General features: G+C 38.0%; 1 long non-coding RNA gene across 1 annotated transcript; it reads left to right on the top strand.

The window, feature by feature from the left end:
- The first annotated feature begins 578 nt into the window (after positions 1-578).
- Positions 579-6,020, top strand: LOC308392493. Its single transcript, XR_013970819.1, has 5 exons — positions 579-615; positions 2,954-3,074; positions 3,327-3,403; positions 3,747-5,621; positions 5,728-6,020. It is a non-coding gene; the product is annotated as an uncharacterized lncRNA (long non-coding RNA).
- The last annotated feature ends 3,611 nt before the right edge of the window (positions 6,021-9,631 follow it).

The following is a 9,631-nucleotide window of genomic DNA, read 5'->3' as shown; positions in this document are numbered from 1 at the left end:
TGACTTCAGAGAAACAAAACTGAGAGTGTGTGAGTGTTGTACATTTTTGCTACCTGGTTCAGATAACACTCACAGTAATCAAGATTACTTTGTTTCATATTTGAAATACATAAGTAATAAGTAATAATATTACTAAATAAATAAATAAGTAATAATAAATAAGCAATAAGTAATAATAATAATAATAATTAGTAAGTAATATAAGTAAACAGTTTATCAACCACTGTAGTGATACTACAATAAGTCCATTAACCGACACATTGCTCCTGTACCTCCCTAAAATAGACATTATAAAGGCTGACTTTGTTACATAGATTTAATATATGATATAATAAATATTATATAATGAAATAATAAAATATAGACTTTATTATTAACACTTTTCAATTAAATGATGAAAAATTTTAGTGCTATTTCAGAGTAATGAAAACTGAAAGTGGGTGTGATGTGGATTATTGTTCCCTGGTTCAGGTACCATTTACGGTAAGTTGTGTCAGTATAAATGTAATATGATCAGGTAGGAAAGGGGAGGGGTTAGAGTGGTCACATGCTCAGGTATGGTTATAAAATCGTGTCAGATCTACTTTACCACTGCTCAGCTCTGCTGCCTCGTAGGTAAGTTTCTTTGTTCTTTGTATGTTGTTTTTGATACATATTAGGGTTAATAATAAAAATCTGAGTTTCTGTGGCAGCTTAGGCAGTGAGGTGAACAATGTAACAAACTCTATGGATCAAAAAAGCATGTTTCAGCTTTCAACTCTACTATTAGAACACAACAAACCCTAATGATTTGGTATCAGCTTATTTGGCTCAGATATTTTCTTGAAGTAAACCTGTTCAGTACCGTAGAGCAGTTATCTTATCTGTCTACACACAGATATAGATCTCTCTGTCTCTTACAGCTACATGTATTAGTGATGTGCGGATCGATCCTGAAATATCGATTCCTCCGATAGCAGTCATTTATGTTCTAGAATCAATTCTCACATTAAAATGTCGATATTATATGTCACCGTTATTGTTAGCCGGTGTTGTGCCAAAAAGTGATTGTCTGCCAAAAACTGATTTCCAGTGTTTCTGTGTATTTTTTATGTGTAATATCTTTACGTATGTTCGTAAATAGACTTCGGTGAACAGGGGATACAAAGGGGTTACATAAAGAATTAAAAAATTATCTGTTTTTTAAGTATCTTTACAACTTGTACTTACATTATAACCAATCCGGTCCTTTATCCCCACTTAAAATATTTTTACAGAACTATTGTAATATTTGCTGCCATTTCTGCTGTCCTGTTGGGCAACTTACTCTTACAAAATACATTTTTAATGTTAATGAGATTTTTTTTACTGCATAAATAAAGGTTATATAAAAGTCGCTTCCAAAAACTGATTGCGGCTTGTATCTTGCTACACGAATGTTGTTTGTGGCTCAAGATGACTTTATGTCATCCATAAGGGATGCATTTGACATATGTTTAACATATTATAGCCCAACAAGTTACTTATAGCACTTTAAATATGAGCAATCGCTTTTTGGCAAATACCGGAAATCAGTTTTTGGCACAACACCGGCCCGGAAACAGCGGGGGTGTCCAAATTCAGAGGCTGCTTCCACCTGAGGACCCTGCCTTCGCGGTCTAAAGAAAGCCGGGTAGTACGTCACAGGATCCCTCGGTGGAGTGAAACTCAGCCGTCTGCTCCTTGCTATCTAAAATATAACCGGGCGCTGGAGTAAACTCTCGACCGTCTCAGACTTTCTTTAATTAGTTTTCTGTTTGATGTTTATTCAGCTGTGTGAAAACCCCGGAGGAACCCACCCGAGGGATTAATAAAGTTAAGTTTAATTTAATCTAATCTAATAACTTTATTCTCAGCCAAACCGATTTACTCACGAACAAATAAAACACTGAAAAAGGCAAACAATAACATTTTTAAGTTATCAAAGTGACTTATATATCATGTTTAACCCGAGTAGCGAAAGCCCGCGGGGGTTTGAAAACGATGTGTCGGTCGGCTCAGATATTTGAAGTTTCCACAGCTACATTCTCACCTGACAATATGTTAAAATGTTTTGGGTTTTTTTTTTTTTTTTTTGGGGGGGGGGGTTTGCGACCCAGAAAGAGAAATAAGAGTAATATTAAAACTAAGTAGCTGCCGCCATTGTTGGAAACTGGAATTGGCTGGGCCATGATAGGAATTCTGCGATATGGTTTTTCAATTTTGTTGTCCAGGTGGAAATTCGGGAGAATGGTGGCTCCGGGATTCTCCCGGAAAAATCGAGAGGGTTGGCATGTATGGTTGTGGCAACATCACTAACCTTGTCAAACACCTCAGAGTAAATCACATCACAGAATATGACGAGCGTATGTTGAGGTGAACTGAAGAGGAGGACAGGGACAGGTGGTGCTAGGGCGAGACAGACCTCTCTCATGGAGTCCTTTAGTGCTGCAAGCAGGCAAGGTGTTCAAATAGCGCACAACTTCAGTTTTTTATTTCTATGTGATGAACTCTGCATTATTAAGTGATAAGAACAAGTAATCTGATGTTCTGTAATCATTATGACGCTATCATTTGAGATACAATAAATAAAATACGTTTTTGTAAAAAGTATCGGTATCGGATCAGCACCCTGAATATTACTTGGGACAGGTGGTGTATCGGATCGGAAAGGAAATCAGTGGTATCGCGCATCACTAATATGTATACGTGCATATGCACACACATTAATCACCTCGGGCAATTTTAAAAGAAAGCCTGATAGGACAACACTTTCCTTGCACAAGAAACTGAAACTGTTGAGAGGACAAAAACAAGAAACATCTATAAAAGTAGGTCAGATACCTGCTGCATGTAATTTTACATGGATACAAGAGTATCCATGTGATATGAGAGCTTTCAGTGTGTGGTATCTAACATGCTGTGGTAATACAGGTAATATTTTTTTTCTGTTTAGATTGAAAAATTTTAACAACTTTTTGGGAGAATCCAATCAACGCAAACCAACTACAACCGAAACCACAAATCATCTGAGAGTTTGCCATGGCAAAGAAAAAACCGTCTATCATCCATAAAAAGCAAGTATTTTACATCATCTCAGTCTGGATATTAACTGTAACAGTCTCTAAAAATACTTTTTGGATTCCAAGTGTAGCACATACAGTTAGGTCCTTAAGTATTTGGACATAACACAAATGTTGCAGCTTAGGAATTACTGCCATTTTTATACTTACAGAGTCATTATCCAAATAATTACAGATCTGACTGTATGCACTGTTTTCCCAGGTTAAGATGAACTCATTCTTTCCCAATTATTTGTCCTGTTTCAGGTCAGACAAGTTAATGAAATATTTGAAAAAGACAAGAAAGTCGGCCCGTTACAGCTGCACGGCTATTCGTACCAAAGGTGAGTTAATGCTTATATAAAACTGGAAAAATGTGATGAATCAATTTTTCTGTTTTTGGGGCGGTTGGGCTGAACGCTAGAGGCGGGTATTTCGGGGCCATTTACTGGCAGCAAATTAAAAGTCAGTAAATTAAACACAGCAAAATACCTCTGCTTCAACACTGTATGTTCCATCTTTGTAGTGTTTTCAGTTACCTGCAAATTGATGGATTGTGTTTTTATTTACTGTGAGATGCCAAACAGAATATCTTATTTGTAATTTGGACCAGCCACGTTTTTTAAATAACACGACTTTAACAGCTGTAAATTCACAAATTGTGCCTTTTTTCCTCTCTTTCTTTAGTGAAAAGAAGAGCACACTGGCTCCAGAAAATAAAATCGAGCTTGAAACACAAAGAATATGACTTAAATAAACCAAAAGAAAGCAGGATGTTTAATAGCAAAAAAACAAAGATATTATCGTGTAAATGCCAATTTAACATCAGAAAGATTATCTTCTTTAAAAATCGCTATAATAAACAAACGGCTTCTTTTGTTTCCAAAACCAAAGGCGATCACTCGACCAAAAGGAAAGACTCATTCCCAGATCAGTATATAACTATCAAGAAACCAAAAAGATCTCATGCACACCCAGACTCCGTGAATCCTCTTACTTCAAACATTCTCAACATATCCGGTCATCAGATCATTTTTTTACCTAAATTTGAAACCTGTAATGATTATTCGGAGATACTGACAAAACTTCAAATGCCACACTTAAACGGTTTACCAAATTTGAAACGCAATGAACTCAGTTCTTGCCGTTTGGAATTCGAGCAAAACATTGAACTGTTTAAGAAAAACTGTGATTTGATTCGAGGATTTAAAAAGAAAAAGAAAGAGGACTGTTATCATCAAATCAAAGAAATGCAGAGAGAGGCAGACAAAATTCCAAGTGTCGATGCAAATAAATTTTTTGATTCCCTCAAAGATTATCTGCAGATGCATGAACGTAAACAATATGCATTGGCCATTTTTTTCATGAAACGCAGTAAGACCGTCTTTGTTTCACCGGAATTTGAGGTAGATTATGAAAATGACACACATACTGAGCCACTTTTATGTCAAGAGGTTGAAATTATTTTGCAACAGCTTGGAACCTTTGTGGAGAGCATTCTGGTTTATACGCTCAATAGTCCTTGCCTGAACTGTATGTCTGTACTCAGTAAAGAAGCGTATTCTTGGCACAGAGAATATGGAATTTCAACAACTGTAGGATTCACACAATTTTGGGGATTGAGTGGTCAAGACTTTTTTCAAAATATTACCTGCTCATATACCAACATGTTGGATCCAAAGAGCGTTTTTCATGAAAGTACTGACAAATGCAAGAGCAATCCCTTCAAATTGAAGTCTTTCACGGTCAACAGTAAAATCTTCCAAAATATCAGGAAACTTATTAAAAAAGAAGAAAAACACAGCTGCCGTAAGAAAATTGAATTTTACGTGTCTGTGATGAAAACACTGGCAAAAATTTCCTTTTGTTCACGTGAAACACATTTACAATGTGGTGAAAACACAATTTATTCTTTCGTATTTCCCCAAAAGATCCAAAATGAATGTAGACACAGTCTTTTAGACGATTGGTCAGCACTTGTGAATGACTGTGCCAAATCAAATGTTATAAAACAAATAACCAAGGATTTTAATGTTGCGGTAGTTGAAGTTATTTACCAAAATCTGAAGTCCTCTTGTGGGAACAATAGTCCTTTAAAGCTTTGCCATATTCCTCTGAATCATTTAGATTGGGAGGCATATTAAGCATGAATATTTAAAAAAAAAAAAAAAAAAAAGAAAAAAAAAAGAATTTTATTACATAATATAATAGGTTGGAATGGATTATAAATTAAAATTAACTTAATTCATTCAAAGTGAATGAAAAAGTAAATACTTAAAAAAAATTTTTTAAATTATATATCATAAGATATATAATTTAATAGATATTTATATACGTCCAGAGTAACAGCCGTAGACTGCAGTTTGCCGCCTGTCAGGTAGTCAGTAATCCAGGGGAGCTGAACTCTGAGAGCAAACAGCCTGGTGACTGTAGCGTGCCGAGGGGCTCACGTGGATCTGTGGCTGACTCTGGAGCTGAGACTGGAGGTGTTCAACGAGGACTCCTACGAGGCAGCAGAGCTGATGCGCTGATCATTAATGGCCGAGGCTGCTCACACCAAAGGTGGGTTAATGAGTTATAAACTGTAATAATATCTTGTAGCTTGGAACAGAAAAATCTCATCTTTGTTCTCTGTCTTGCTGCCTCCTCCTGTTGGTTTGTGTGTTAGTGAGTGGCAGGATTCTCCAGTCCAGTGAGCACAGCTCCATCAGTTGGTGGAGTTCAGTCAACACACCTGCTCTCAACAACCAGCAGTGTGCTCAAACATCGGTTTCTCCTCCATCCTACACGATGTTTTACACTCCAGAAGCAGTAAATCAGGATTACATCACCTCTCTGTAGAAGGAAACTCTCCTAGTGTCCTTAATTTGGATTCTTGTCTCCTTCTCAGTTCCTTCCTGGTGTGTGTGCTGGACTGGATCCTCTGGCTCTGTGCCATCTTTTACTTATAATAAAAATCATTGAAACTTGTGTCACTCGTCTGAGTCTGCATTTAAATCCATGTGTTCTGGTTCTCTGTGTCAAAGATGTGAGCCACAACCACAAACCAAACTAAATTTAGTCCATAAAGGTGAACATATCACCATAATAAAACCATTAAAACCATAATAAAACAAAAATCCAAATTCTAGTCAATACAAAACAATTCTGTTTGTAACAGATACAATAAACAATTTATCATTTATTATAATTAGCTTGTTAAAATTTTTAAAAAAGTCCAGCACTCCTGCAAATTTCTGTATTTGAGCTCACAATAATAAAAACCTGGTATATAGTTAATTTTCACAATACTACTAAAGGTATAAGCCAAACTGAGCACCAGCGCTGTCAAATCTAATTAGTTCCCAGAACTTAAACTCGTTGCCTTGAAAAACTAAATAAGGCTTACTTACGATGACTAAGTTAGGGCAACAAAAAATAAATATACAGTCAGGGGCGGTCCTGGCCTTTTTGATGCGCTGGGCGAACCCTCCCTCTGATGCTAGCTCACCCACTGCAGTTTGTTTTCTTAGTTTCCGTTGTGGCCCTCACTTTGTTAATAGTCTCACATTTTGTAAATAAACGCTCACTCGCATCACAGTCTTTTGTCTGCATCTTGCTTCCTTACTCTCACACACCACACCATGACAATAATACACACTCTCTCTCCATAGTGAGTATACAAATAGATAACAAACACCCATTATAATTCATCATACATTGAGAATAGCTGACAAATCAACAATACACCTCTTCCAATTAATGGCTAATTATGCTGAACACAGTCCAAAAGATTCAATCAGCCACATCAGTGTCTACTGTCTGTCTACTGTTTACTATCATATCCAAGTGGCTAACAAACGTAAACAGAACCCCCAAAGTTGATTCTGTTCATCTGGACGCAGCATTTTCAGTGGGAGAAATATTTTGTCACTCATCCAGGTGACTTCTTCAGTCTCAGCTGACTGCAGGTTTCAATCTTATAAACAGTACATTTGCATAATGACTGAAACCAGCCCACTGAAGGAACAATGGGCTGGGAGGGCAGTTCCTTCATCATAATTATGATGATCATTAAAATGCAAATTCTCATGACTATTGGTCAACAACCACTACCATTCACAGAGAGTTGGGGAACGGCTGCAATCACAGCATTGTAAGATGGCGAAAGATGTACCCTTAGGCCCCCTCCTCGATTCAGAGATGGTCTTTCCCTTTTCACGTAAATGGCCTCCTTGACTCTGCGCTCAAACCAGCGTTCCTCCCTGTCCAGGATGTGTACATCCTCATCTTTGAAAGAGTGTCCACTGGCCTGCAGGTGTAAATAGACTGCAGAGTCCTGGCCTGACTGGGTGCCATCTGCTTCACCAGAGGTTGTTTGGTTTCCCCGATGTACAAATCCTGGCAATCCTCCACTATATTACTGTGTCGGGGGACCCGATCCTTGAGGAGGACCGGTTTTTGCCGCAGCGTGTTTTGGGGTTTAAAAGCTACAGAGACTCAAATGCATCTCAACTGTTCCGAAACACCTGAACAGTTGAGATGTTCAGGTAGTCATCCTGTTCAGATACAGGATGACTACGAGTTTTCGCTTAGGCAGCGGTTGCCCTTTTCTCCTGGATCGGCTGGAACTATCTTTAGGTGCCTTCGGTCATTATGCAATGTACTGTTTATAAGGTTAGGGAAACCTGAAGAAATCACTTGGATGAGTGACGAAACGTTTCTCCCACTGAAAACATTACGACCAGATGAACAGAATCAACCTTTTGGGGGTTGAGCTTAAAGCTGTTCAACATCATCATCCAACACTCTAAATGGAGAGCTAAAGCATACTAACAGCTGCTTTATAGTGCACAGGAGGAAATGGCCAGTGCATGGTAAGTGTAACATGGTGGACTAGTGTTGCCTGTGTTAATTCATCTCCATGTTTATTGTGTGAAGTTGTACTGGTTTGGCAGTGGTTTTGTGTGTCACATTTGCTGTGATGAGGTTGGACCAACTGAAGTAAAGTGTATTTGATTACACTGATATTCTAATCTACTTATAGCCCACACTACAAACACTGCTGTGATATTTTGTCTCTCTGTGCAGGTATGTAATATGACCAAATCTAGGATGACCTGATATGTTTATGATGGATAGTTTGTTACTCTGTTATCCTACTACATGCTGCAGCCTAAAGGCAGAGTTGAGTTGCTGAGGCCAGAGTGATTACTGGCCTTCTACTTACAGGGTGGTGGGTGCTGGAAGACAACTGCTGATTCCTGTTAAAGTGGTCAACATGTGAAGTGCAACTGGCTTGTGGGATAGCTGGCTCTGGCCTTGGACTGTGTGTTTTATTTTGTACTCAAGTGGGACACTGGACTGTTTAATCCTTCATTTTTGGATCATTGTATTAAGAAATTATCATTTAGATTTTTATTGACTGTCATCTTTTGCCCAAATTCATATAGAAGCTGGGCCAATTTACCTGTTTGGTACAGAGTCCGTACATTCCATATTCCATAACGAGTAGTTTCTTTTGGGTCGAAAATTGGTCGACGCATCGGGCAGTGGACGACCCGAGGGCTTTTCTCCACTGCCGTCATTAAGGGTTGCCGATCATCTTCGCCCTGATTCAGTCGATAATGAGATTCACTTGCTGTTTCCGTAGCAGTTGGAGTTTTTAAAGGGTGGGGTTGCTAGCCCCACGCCCAACCCTCCTTGTCTGCCAGAAACTGATTGCCATCCGCGGGAGCGCGCGCAGCTGCTTAAAGCTGCAGCGCCCGGATTACTTGCATTGCCAGCTACTTCCGTGCAACTGATATAACGTGGGGGGAAAAAAACACCCAAACACATTTATGCCTTTGTTATTAGGCAAAGATATGCATTTATGGAGCTTTAACGTTTCTTGTAACCGAATTATGACGCTTATCAGAAGGTTGCTTTCAGTGGGTAGCGCAGTCACGAATGACTACACGCATCACGATGGAATAATTAATGCCTACAGGTTTAGTATGTCTACTCTCGTTGTTCATATTTGTTATAAGACTGTCGAATAGTAGTTAAAACAATAAAGACCTATTGTGCCAGTATCACCATGATTCTTTCTTGTTTATTCAGAATAACGACTGAGAACATGGCATTTTAGCGCTACCAAAAAGTGATTGTGGCCTATAACTTGTCACTGAAACAATATTTCGGCTTCAAACTTGTTGGATATCATCCAGAAGGGTTACATGTGATATATTATATCCCAAAAACTCTCCAAGAGCTGCTGAATAACTTTTAAAAGAACATTAATACCGATAATATGTCATTTTCAACCTGTGCATAAAATGTCAAATTTCAAAAATGTTGTAATTCAAAAATGATACAAAAAAAGGATAATGGCCAAATGGAAACAGGTGGGAGGAGATCTGCTTAAACACATTAGGAACACCAAGTAATAGGAAAGACAAAATAAACGGTAATAAAAATGTCATTCCAATACAGCACTTATTAATTGAAACGAAAACCAAAAACAAATAATTACATCTAATTAAAGAAGAAACCACCAGTTAAAATAAACTAACAAATAGACCAGAAATAGGGGGTATAGCGGAAGCTCAACA

The sequence above is a fragment of the Rhamphochromis sp. 'chilingali' genome, assembly GCF_963969265.1.
Source record: "Rhamphochromis sp. 'chilingali' genome assembly, chromosome: 2".
NCBI classification, from domain to species: Eukaryota; Metazoa; Chordata; class Actinopteri; order Cichliformes; family Cichlidae; genus Rhamphochromis; species Rhamphochromis sp. 'chilingali'.
Note: the sequence above shows the minus strand (reverse complement) of the source record. Positions and strands in the feature narration are given on the sequence as shown.